A 7,974-nucleotide genomic window follows, 5' to 3' on the forward strand; every position below is an offset into this window, starting at 1 on the left:
TTGCATATAAACCTGAAAAATAAACAAGATTTAAGTTTGTGTTCTGGATAATGAATTGGCAAGGGTGTTATTTTACTAAAGTGTTCGGTTATGTCTGTTTATGTTATTAAGTGGGATGAGATAAAGTGCATATTCAACTCTTCTTTCAAAGGACAGAATATATCATTTTAACTAATTAGGTCCATTTATCTTACCTTTATATTTCTTCAGGTTGGTTCCTGAAATAGACCATGAAACCAACCTATTAATAAAATTTGTTAAAAAAAAATCAAAATTTGTTGGACAGAATAGCTAACATAAATTTTCAGTTGGCTACATTAAATGTAAAATTATAAAACTGAAATTTTACATGTAAATTTATTTTATTTTTGTAACATTATAAAAGTTCCTGTTTTGCTAAAAAATATTTGTGCAAAAGGCAAATTAAAACATCTGGAAGACAGGTAAGATCATATTTACATATATGTACACAGGCCTAATATAAAATATAACGATGAGTACATATAGACATATATAAATATAATTTTATATATAGTTGTATAAACATATACATTTATATAGTTATTTGTATGATGTGAATACATATTCATAAAAACACTTTGTGATGTTATCCACTCTAAAATATAAATCTGGGAGAATGCTGTCTTGATGGTGAGCCATTAGAATTTAAAAATAGCTATTTAAAAAGCAAATAAATATAATTTTTTTAATGTTTGAATTCCAACATTGCTCTATGTACCAAAGAGTTGAAGGTATGTACAAAGACTTTAGTGGAATAAAAAGCGAATATAGATGGTGTTTTCAAATAAAATCTAACTGGTGTGTGTGCCTGTGTATAACCGAATCACTTTACTGCACAGCAGAAATTAACACATCATGGTAAAGAAACTATAGTCCAATGAAATATAAAAAAATTTTTAAGTATTGAAGTCTTCAGAAAAGGGGGAGAATTCAAGCAGAAAAGCTGAAGCATATAAGCAAGGAGGTAACATAGGAAAAAATTAATTTCAAGGGTTTTGAGAGCAGATGGACTTCTGTCCACGCTCAGACCTGCCAGTCATTAGCCCTAACACAATTATATGCACAGGAGTTATTCTGTCTCTGATCTTCACGTAACAATGTGTCAATGTCATAACGACACTTAACCCACAGGTTTGTAAAGGGGATGTAAGGTGGTGAATAAAAGGCGCCTCGCTTAGCCTACCCCCAAGTGGGAGATGGACGTATGCTGATGTCCAGCTGTCTCCTGCCTCCAGCTTCTGCTTTGCATGAAACAAGTGGAGAAGTTTTCTAAGTTGCGATATTACAGCGATAGTGGGAAAAAATGAAAGGAAGCAACCAGGTAAAATCCCAGTTCAGTCAAGATAGAGGGACTCAGTTTGGGGCATGGCAACAATATGAACCTGATGAGATGAAAAGGGCACAGATTCTTCAAATCAGGCTGATACCATTCTATAGGATAAGTAGTATAGTCTTGGCTTTCTTCAGCCTCATTATCTTGTAAAGATCCCGCTTCAAAGAGCAGTGATGTGTGATAAATACGATCATAGAGCATTGTTGTGGAAACATCTAAATCTAGGAAATACTAGTTCTGTCCTCTCTTATTATACAGGACTTGTTATCAGGGGAGCAAGGCTTGGCATGGTTGCAGTCCATAAAGTTGGCATGGATTAGCTGACAGACCATAAAAATAAAAAAATTAAAATTAAAAAAAAAGAACACATTTCTCTATCAGGTAAGCAGTCTATAGTCAATCACAACTTCTTCATGCAGAGGAGGATAAAGATGGATCACGGGCTTATAAAACTGAAAAGAAAGCTACTAGGTGCTGCCAACTGGGCAAAGTCTTTCTTCTTAATGGAAGACTTCTGTCTAGAGCTATTAAGAGAAGGGTAGACAAGATGAGCTTGCATGTCGTGTGGAACTCAGTGTCCTGAAGAACTTTGGCCAGGTATGACAAAACCAGGTTAATTGATTCAACAGCTATTGACTGACACTGGCTGTACAGGGGAGATGAGTTGGTACATTGGCACTCTTGGCCAAGAGGAAGTGTTGCTACCAAATTGCAAGTGGAGACCCTGTTGTCTGCTTCCCTTTTTATATATCTGAACTGAAATTTTATGTACAATCTTGACGTTCTCCCGTTCTGGGGGAAACCACCAGGGCTGTCTCTCTCTGGCATTTTCTTCAAGCCTCACTGTTCTCCGTTAGGTATAGCCAACCAGCATGGCCCTTCTTGTGCCTCAGAATCTATATTCAAACTATTATGAGAATCTGGAAAACTATTTCCTGTCTTTGCATCTTTGCATACGTGGACTTGCTTGAAACGATTGCCATGCATGTTTAGTAACCTCCGCTGAACTCAAGGCATCGTTCTACCCACATGGACATAACAGCTCATAGATACCTTTGTGCCTTGAGGCCCCTTCTCTGCTGAGTTGAACACAAGAGCCCTCTGTACCATGTTCCTTGGTCTTGGAGTTGCATGACCTCTTCTGAGTCAGGGAATGTTGGTGCCCTTTCAGGCACAACCCCACCATCATCACTTACCCTCCTCTGTTCATCCCGCTGCCCCCCTAGTCCTGATGCTTGGAAATGATCTTCTCACAGGCTATTCATTCTAGTCTTTCCACAGCCTATTTCCTCTGACCAGACATTGCAGTTATCCTGCTGAACGTTCCTCAAGTCCATGTGGTAAAGTTAAGTTCAGGGCAAGCCCTTCATAACCACCTCATTGAATATTGCAAACCTGTTTCCCCTCTCCTTGTGTTTCGCTCCATATCAATTTTTTCTGTGGTAACCTGCTCTGTAGTCTGTAGTCAAAGCTTATGGGTTTTCTGCTAGTCACGTTACAGGTGTGAGAGCTGGACCATCAAAGAACCTGAGCACCAAAAAAGTGATGCTGAACTTTGGTGCTGGAGAAGACTCTTGAGACTCCCTTGGATGGCAAGGAGATCAAACCAGTCAACTGTAAAGGAAATCAACCCCGAATATTCATTGGAAGGACTGATGCTGAAGCTCCAATCCTTTGGCCACATGATGTGAAGGGCCGACTCATGAGAAAAGATCCTGATGCTAGGAAAGACTGGGAGCAGGAGGAGAAGGGGATGACAAAGGATGAGATGGTTGGATGGCATCACCAACTCAATGGACATGAGTTTGAGCAAACTGCAAGAGACAGTGAAGGACAGGGAAGTCTGTCATGCTACAGTCCATGGGGTCGCAAAGGGTCAGACATGACTTAGCATCTGAACAACAAAAACAACAAACCATAATCAACCTCATCAATGAAACATCATTCCTTTAGATATGCATGTCGGGTCCTATAGCCCTAATATGAGTTGATATAATTGATGTGTTTTCACAGTAACAATCAAAAGTATTACAACTTTCCACACTGACTTTGTTTCAAGTTTTCGGCATCAGGATAAAATCTACATTTGAAAAGAATAAATAAATCCTGGAGGTCAGATTCTCTGAGGTTGCTCATCGAAGAACAAGAAATAAAGGTGCAGCATGCCTGCAAAGTTTTCTGAATAATAGAAAAATAATTAGAGGAATACTATCTTGCTATCCTCAAATTTGAAGATGCAGCAACGGAATCAAAATATGATCTGAAAAGGTAGAAAAGCACGGCCATTTTAAGTGTCTGAAAGTGTTGAGAAGCTGAAGTCAGTGAGGACTCCAACAACCCTTACCTGCGTGCCATCTCAAGCGTGCTCACCGAACTTGCCAGGGTTTAGAACTTGGCAGGGAAAACCTTATAAAAATAAAAGTGATCCACTTTAAATTCACTGCGACTGGAACCTCTATAAGTTATGTTCTTGTCTGGAGGCCAGATCAGGGTGGCAAGGAAAATATTTGGAGCTGGTCCTGGCACACAACTTTTGACATTTAGGTGAAACTCGCTGAGAAGAGAGTCATGTTAGTTTATCCTGAATCTGAAGCCTCATTATATTAGAGACATAAGTGCTCGTTTTTGCAGCCCTGCGTTTGGTCTTTAAGCCGAACGTACATGTGGCGGCGGTCCTAGGGCAGAGCAGCAGGTTACTCTGCAGAGAATAAGAGACCTTAGTCTCACTGCCGCGCCTAGAATAGCGGTCACCTTCCACTCTTCCGAAGCCTCGAGTCAAAAACTACATGTATAAAATGCTTAAAGCATACACCATATATATAGACACAGAGAACATATTATATATTTACATATATAATATAGTTATGGTCTTTGCATTTCTGAAACTATTTAAATGTTTTCACTATACCTAAGCAATAGTATAACTGAATAGAAAATCACTGGACTTCTTTCTCTGCTCCTTGAACATCTTTAAAATGCACTCCATTAACCACCATTTTCCCCCCAATATTTACCTCTGTGAAGAAATCTTTTGATTTATGTCTACTTCCTACTACATACACACATATATAATATGTATATTATATTCTACATATACTTTATTGACTACACCAAAGCCTTTGACTGTGTGGATCACAAAAAAATGTGGAAAATTCTTAAAGAGATGGGAATACCAGACCATCTTGCCTGCCTCCTGAGAAATCTGTGTGCAGGTCAAGAAGCAACAGTTAGAACTGGACATGGAACAGCAGACTGGTTCCAAATTGGGAAAGGAGTATGTCAAGGCTGTATATTGTCACCTTGCTTATTTAACTTATATTCAGAGTACATCATGAGAAACGCTGGGCTGGATGAAGCACAAGCTGGAATCAAGATTGCCGGGAGAAAATCAATAACCTCAGATATGCAGATGACACCACCCTTATGGCAGAAAGTGAAGAGGAAGTAAAAAGCCTCTTGATGAAAGTGAAAGAGGAGAGTGCAAAAGTTGGCTTAAGACTCACCATTCAGAAAACAAAGATCATGGCATCCGGTCCCATCACTTCATGGGAAATAGATGGGGAAACAGTGGAAACAGTGTCAGACTTTATTTTGGGGGGCTCCAAAATCACTGCAGATGGTGACTGCAGCCATGAAATTAAAAGACGCTTGCTCTGTGGAAGAAAAGCTATGACCAACCTAGACAGTATATTAAAAAGCAGAGACGTTACTTTACCAGCAAACGTCTGTCTAGTCAAAGCTATGGTTTTTCCAGTAGTCATGTATGGATGTGAGAGTTGGACTATAAAGAAAACTGAGTGCCAAAGAATTGATGCTTTTGAACTGTGGTGTTGGAGTCCCTTGGCCTGCAAGGAGATCCAACCAGTCAATCCTAAAGGAAATCAGTCTTGAATGTTCATTGGAAGGACTGATGCTAACACTGAAACTCCAATACTTTGGCCACCTGATGCAAAGAATTGACTCATTTGAAAAGACCCTGATGCTGGGAAAGATTGAAGCTGGGAGAAGGGAATGACAGAAGATGAGATGGTTGGATGACATCACTGACTCAATGGACATGAGTTTGAGCAAGCTGCAAGAGTTGGTGATGGACAGGGAAGCCTGGTGCACTGCAGTCCATGGGGTTGTAAAGAGTCGGACACAACTGAGTGACTGAACTGAACTGATATATTATATATATATTTATGGACTTCCCTGGTGGCTCAGAGGTTAAAGCGTATATAGATAGATAGATAGATAGATACACACATGAATGTGTGTGTTCTCAGTCACTTCTACTGTGTCTGACTCTTTGTGACCCATGCGCTATAGTCCACCAGGCTCCTGTGCCCATGGGACTTCCCAGGCAAGAATACTGGAGTGGGTTGCCACGCCCTCCTTCAGGAGATCTTCCAGACCCAGGATCAAACACATGTCTATTATGTCTCCTGCACTGGTGCCACCTGGGAGAAGGAAATGGCAACCTCCTCCAGTGTTCCTGCCTGGAGAATCCCAGGGATGGGGGAGCCTGGTGGGCTGCCATCTATGGGGTCGCACAGAGTCGGACATGACTGAAGTGACTTAGCAGCAGCCACCCGGGAAGCCCCTAGTGCTGGGCTCTTCAGATTTCCTTTCAGAGCTCGAATTCACAGTCCACTAAAAAATGGGAGGATGTCCATTTATACTTGTGTGTGTGCCTTTTCCTGCGGTGGACATCTGTCTTTTCATCCTTTACAAAGTACAGACATCCCAGTCACCAAGAGGTGGGGCCAAGAGAAGGATCTTCTTTAAGCTAAGAAGTGGGCAGAGGTCCTAGGTTTAGAGGGTCAGGAGTTCCACTGGGAATCTTTGCACATTTGGTCAAGCTTTCAGGGGCAGTTTCAAGAGGGCTTATTCCCACTGGTACTGCAGTGTAAGTGAGACCCCTCCATTGGTCAGAGTGTTAGAATCCCTGATTCCAACCAAGCTGGCAAGTTTCCCAGGATGATGGTTCTTGTGAAAGCATAGAAGTCATCCTTCCAGAGTGTGATATGCCTGCCTCTGCCTGAACCCTGCCCTACAGTCTCCCTGCCATTCATGACAGCTGACGAAAAGCCTTGCAATAAATCCCCTGTCCACCTAATCAGAGCTGGATTTTCTCGTGTGAGCGTGAACAGTCAGGTTAGTCCAATGGGGTATGAATGTCTCCTTCTCTGTGTTTCATGAGGATAGAACTGTTGATATTCTGTTATGAAAAAGAAATTGTATGAACTTTAGTAAGCATTAATTTTCTTTTTCTTCCAGAAAACATCTTGATTTTGCATATTCTTTGATTAGTTCTATGCCCTCGTAAAGTGTTGTAATGACATTAACATTATATTCTAATGGTTCCATTTTTCATCATTTCTCTATCATAAATTTCCCATCACTAGATCATTTGTTTCCTTCAAGAAAGGTAATTAGGTATTATACATTCTCTGATCCTTTGTAATTCTGAAATGCGTTTCTAAAATATTAAACTGTTTACATTCTACCTAAGCAATATTTAACTGAATAAAAAATTATCGGACTTCTTTCTTTACTTCTTCAACATCTTTAGAATGCATTTCATTATCCCCAAACATTTAGTTCTGGGAAAAGAAATCTTATTTCAACTAGTTTTGTGTTTTCATTTATTGGCAGTCTTTTGTTTTGAATCTCTCACACACTTGTATGCTTGTAGACTATTTCCCCTCTATATTTCAGTTTAAAATCTGCATATACATTCACACGTGCATTTTGCTGCTTTAACTTTCCATCACCTCTTCTTAGACTCTGCTGTAGCCCTCTGATATGAGAAAGCACGCTCATCCTCAGCTTGGAGCTCTGCTTTCTGTGCTGCCTGTGATTTCTCCCGCGGGTTTCTGTCTGTTTTGCTTCGGCTACTCCTCTTACTTTGCGTGCTCTCTGCTTCTGCCATTGAGGTTCTTGCATCTGTTCTCCTCATGTCTGTCGTGCCCCTTTATTTTCTAGTTTTCATGCCTTCATCCTTTTTTCAAATTCTGAGAGGGTATCCTTAGCTATTTTTGGCTTCATTTCTCTGCAGAATCTCTTTTTTAAAATATTTTCACTGAGCTATTTGTTCCTTTTCCAGTATCCAGGAGGCTTTTTCCAGCTCCATGTATCTTTTCAAGACCGCCGTCTCTAGTATAGGAGATACAAAGGATTTTGTTTGTTTGTTTCTGGTTTTTTTTGTTTTTCTTTCTGCTACTATAAGCCTGAATCTGTGAAAGTGTTAGGAATCAGGACAGTTTTAAAATACCAAGGCTGCAACTTTAACAGAAAGTTACTAAGTTGCTAGTCTCCAAACATCAGATTCCAGCTATCTCGGTAATTGTGACCTTTTCCCTGTCTCTTCTCCTGAAACCAGGAATTAGTGAATTATTTATTTCGCATAGTCCTTGTAATTGCCTTCCAGTGGCATCACTGATCGAAAAATGACTTCCACAAATAAACATTTGCTTATGTTCTTGCTTTTGAATAGACTAAAGAGATGAATCCATTAAAAAAAAAACAAAAACTGGTTCTAAGGTCAGCTACACAATTATTTATTTTACATTGGAATTCCAAGGCTATCCTATGGAATCATCTGAAACACTAAGCTGCTTTTGTGTATTACATAA

This window comes from Budorcas taxicolor, chromosome 19, assembly GCF_023091745.1.
Source record: "Budorcas taxicolor isolate Tak-1 chromosome 19, Takin1.1, whole genome shotgun sequence".
NCBI classification, from domain to species: Eukaryota; Metazoa; Chordata; class Mammalia; order Artiodactyla; family Bovidae; genus Budorcas; species Budorcas taxicolor.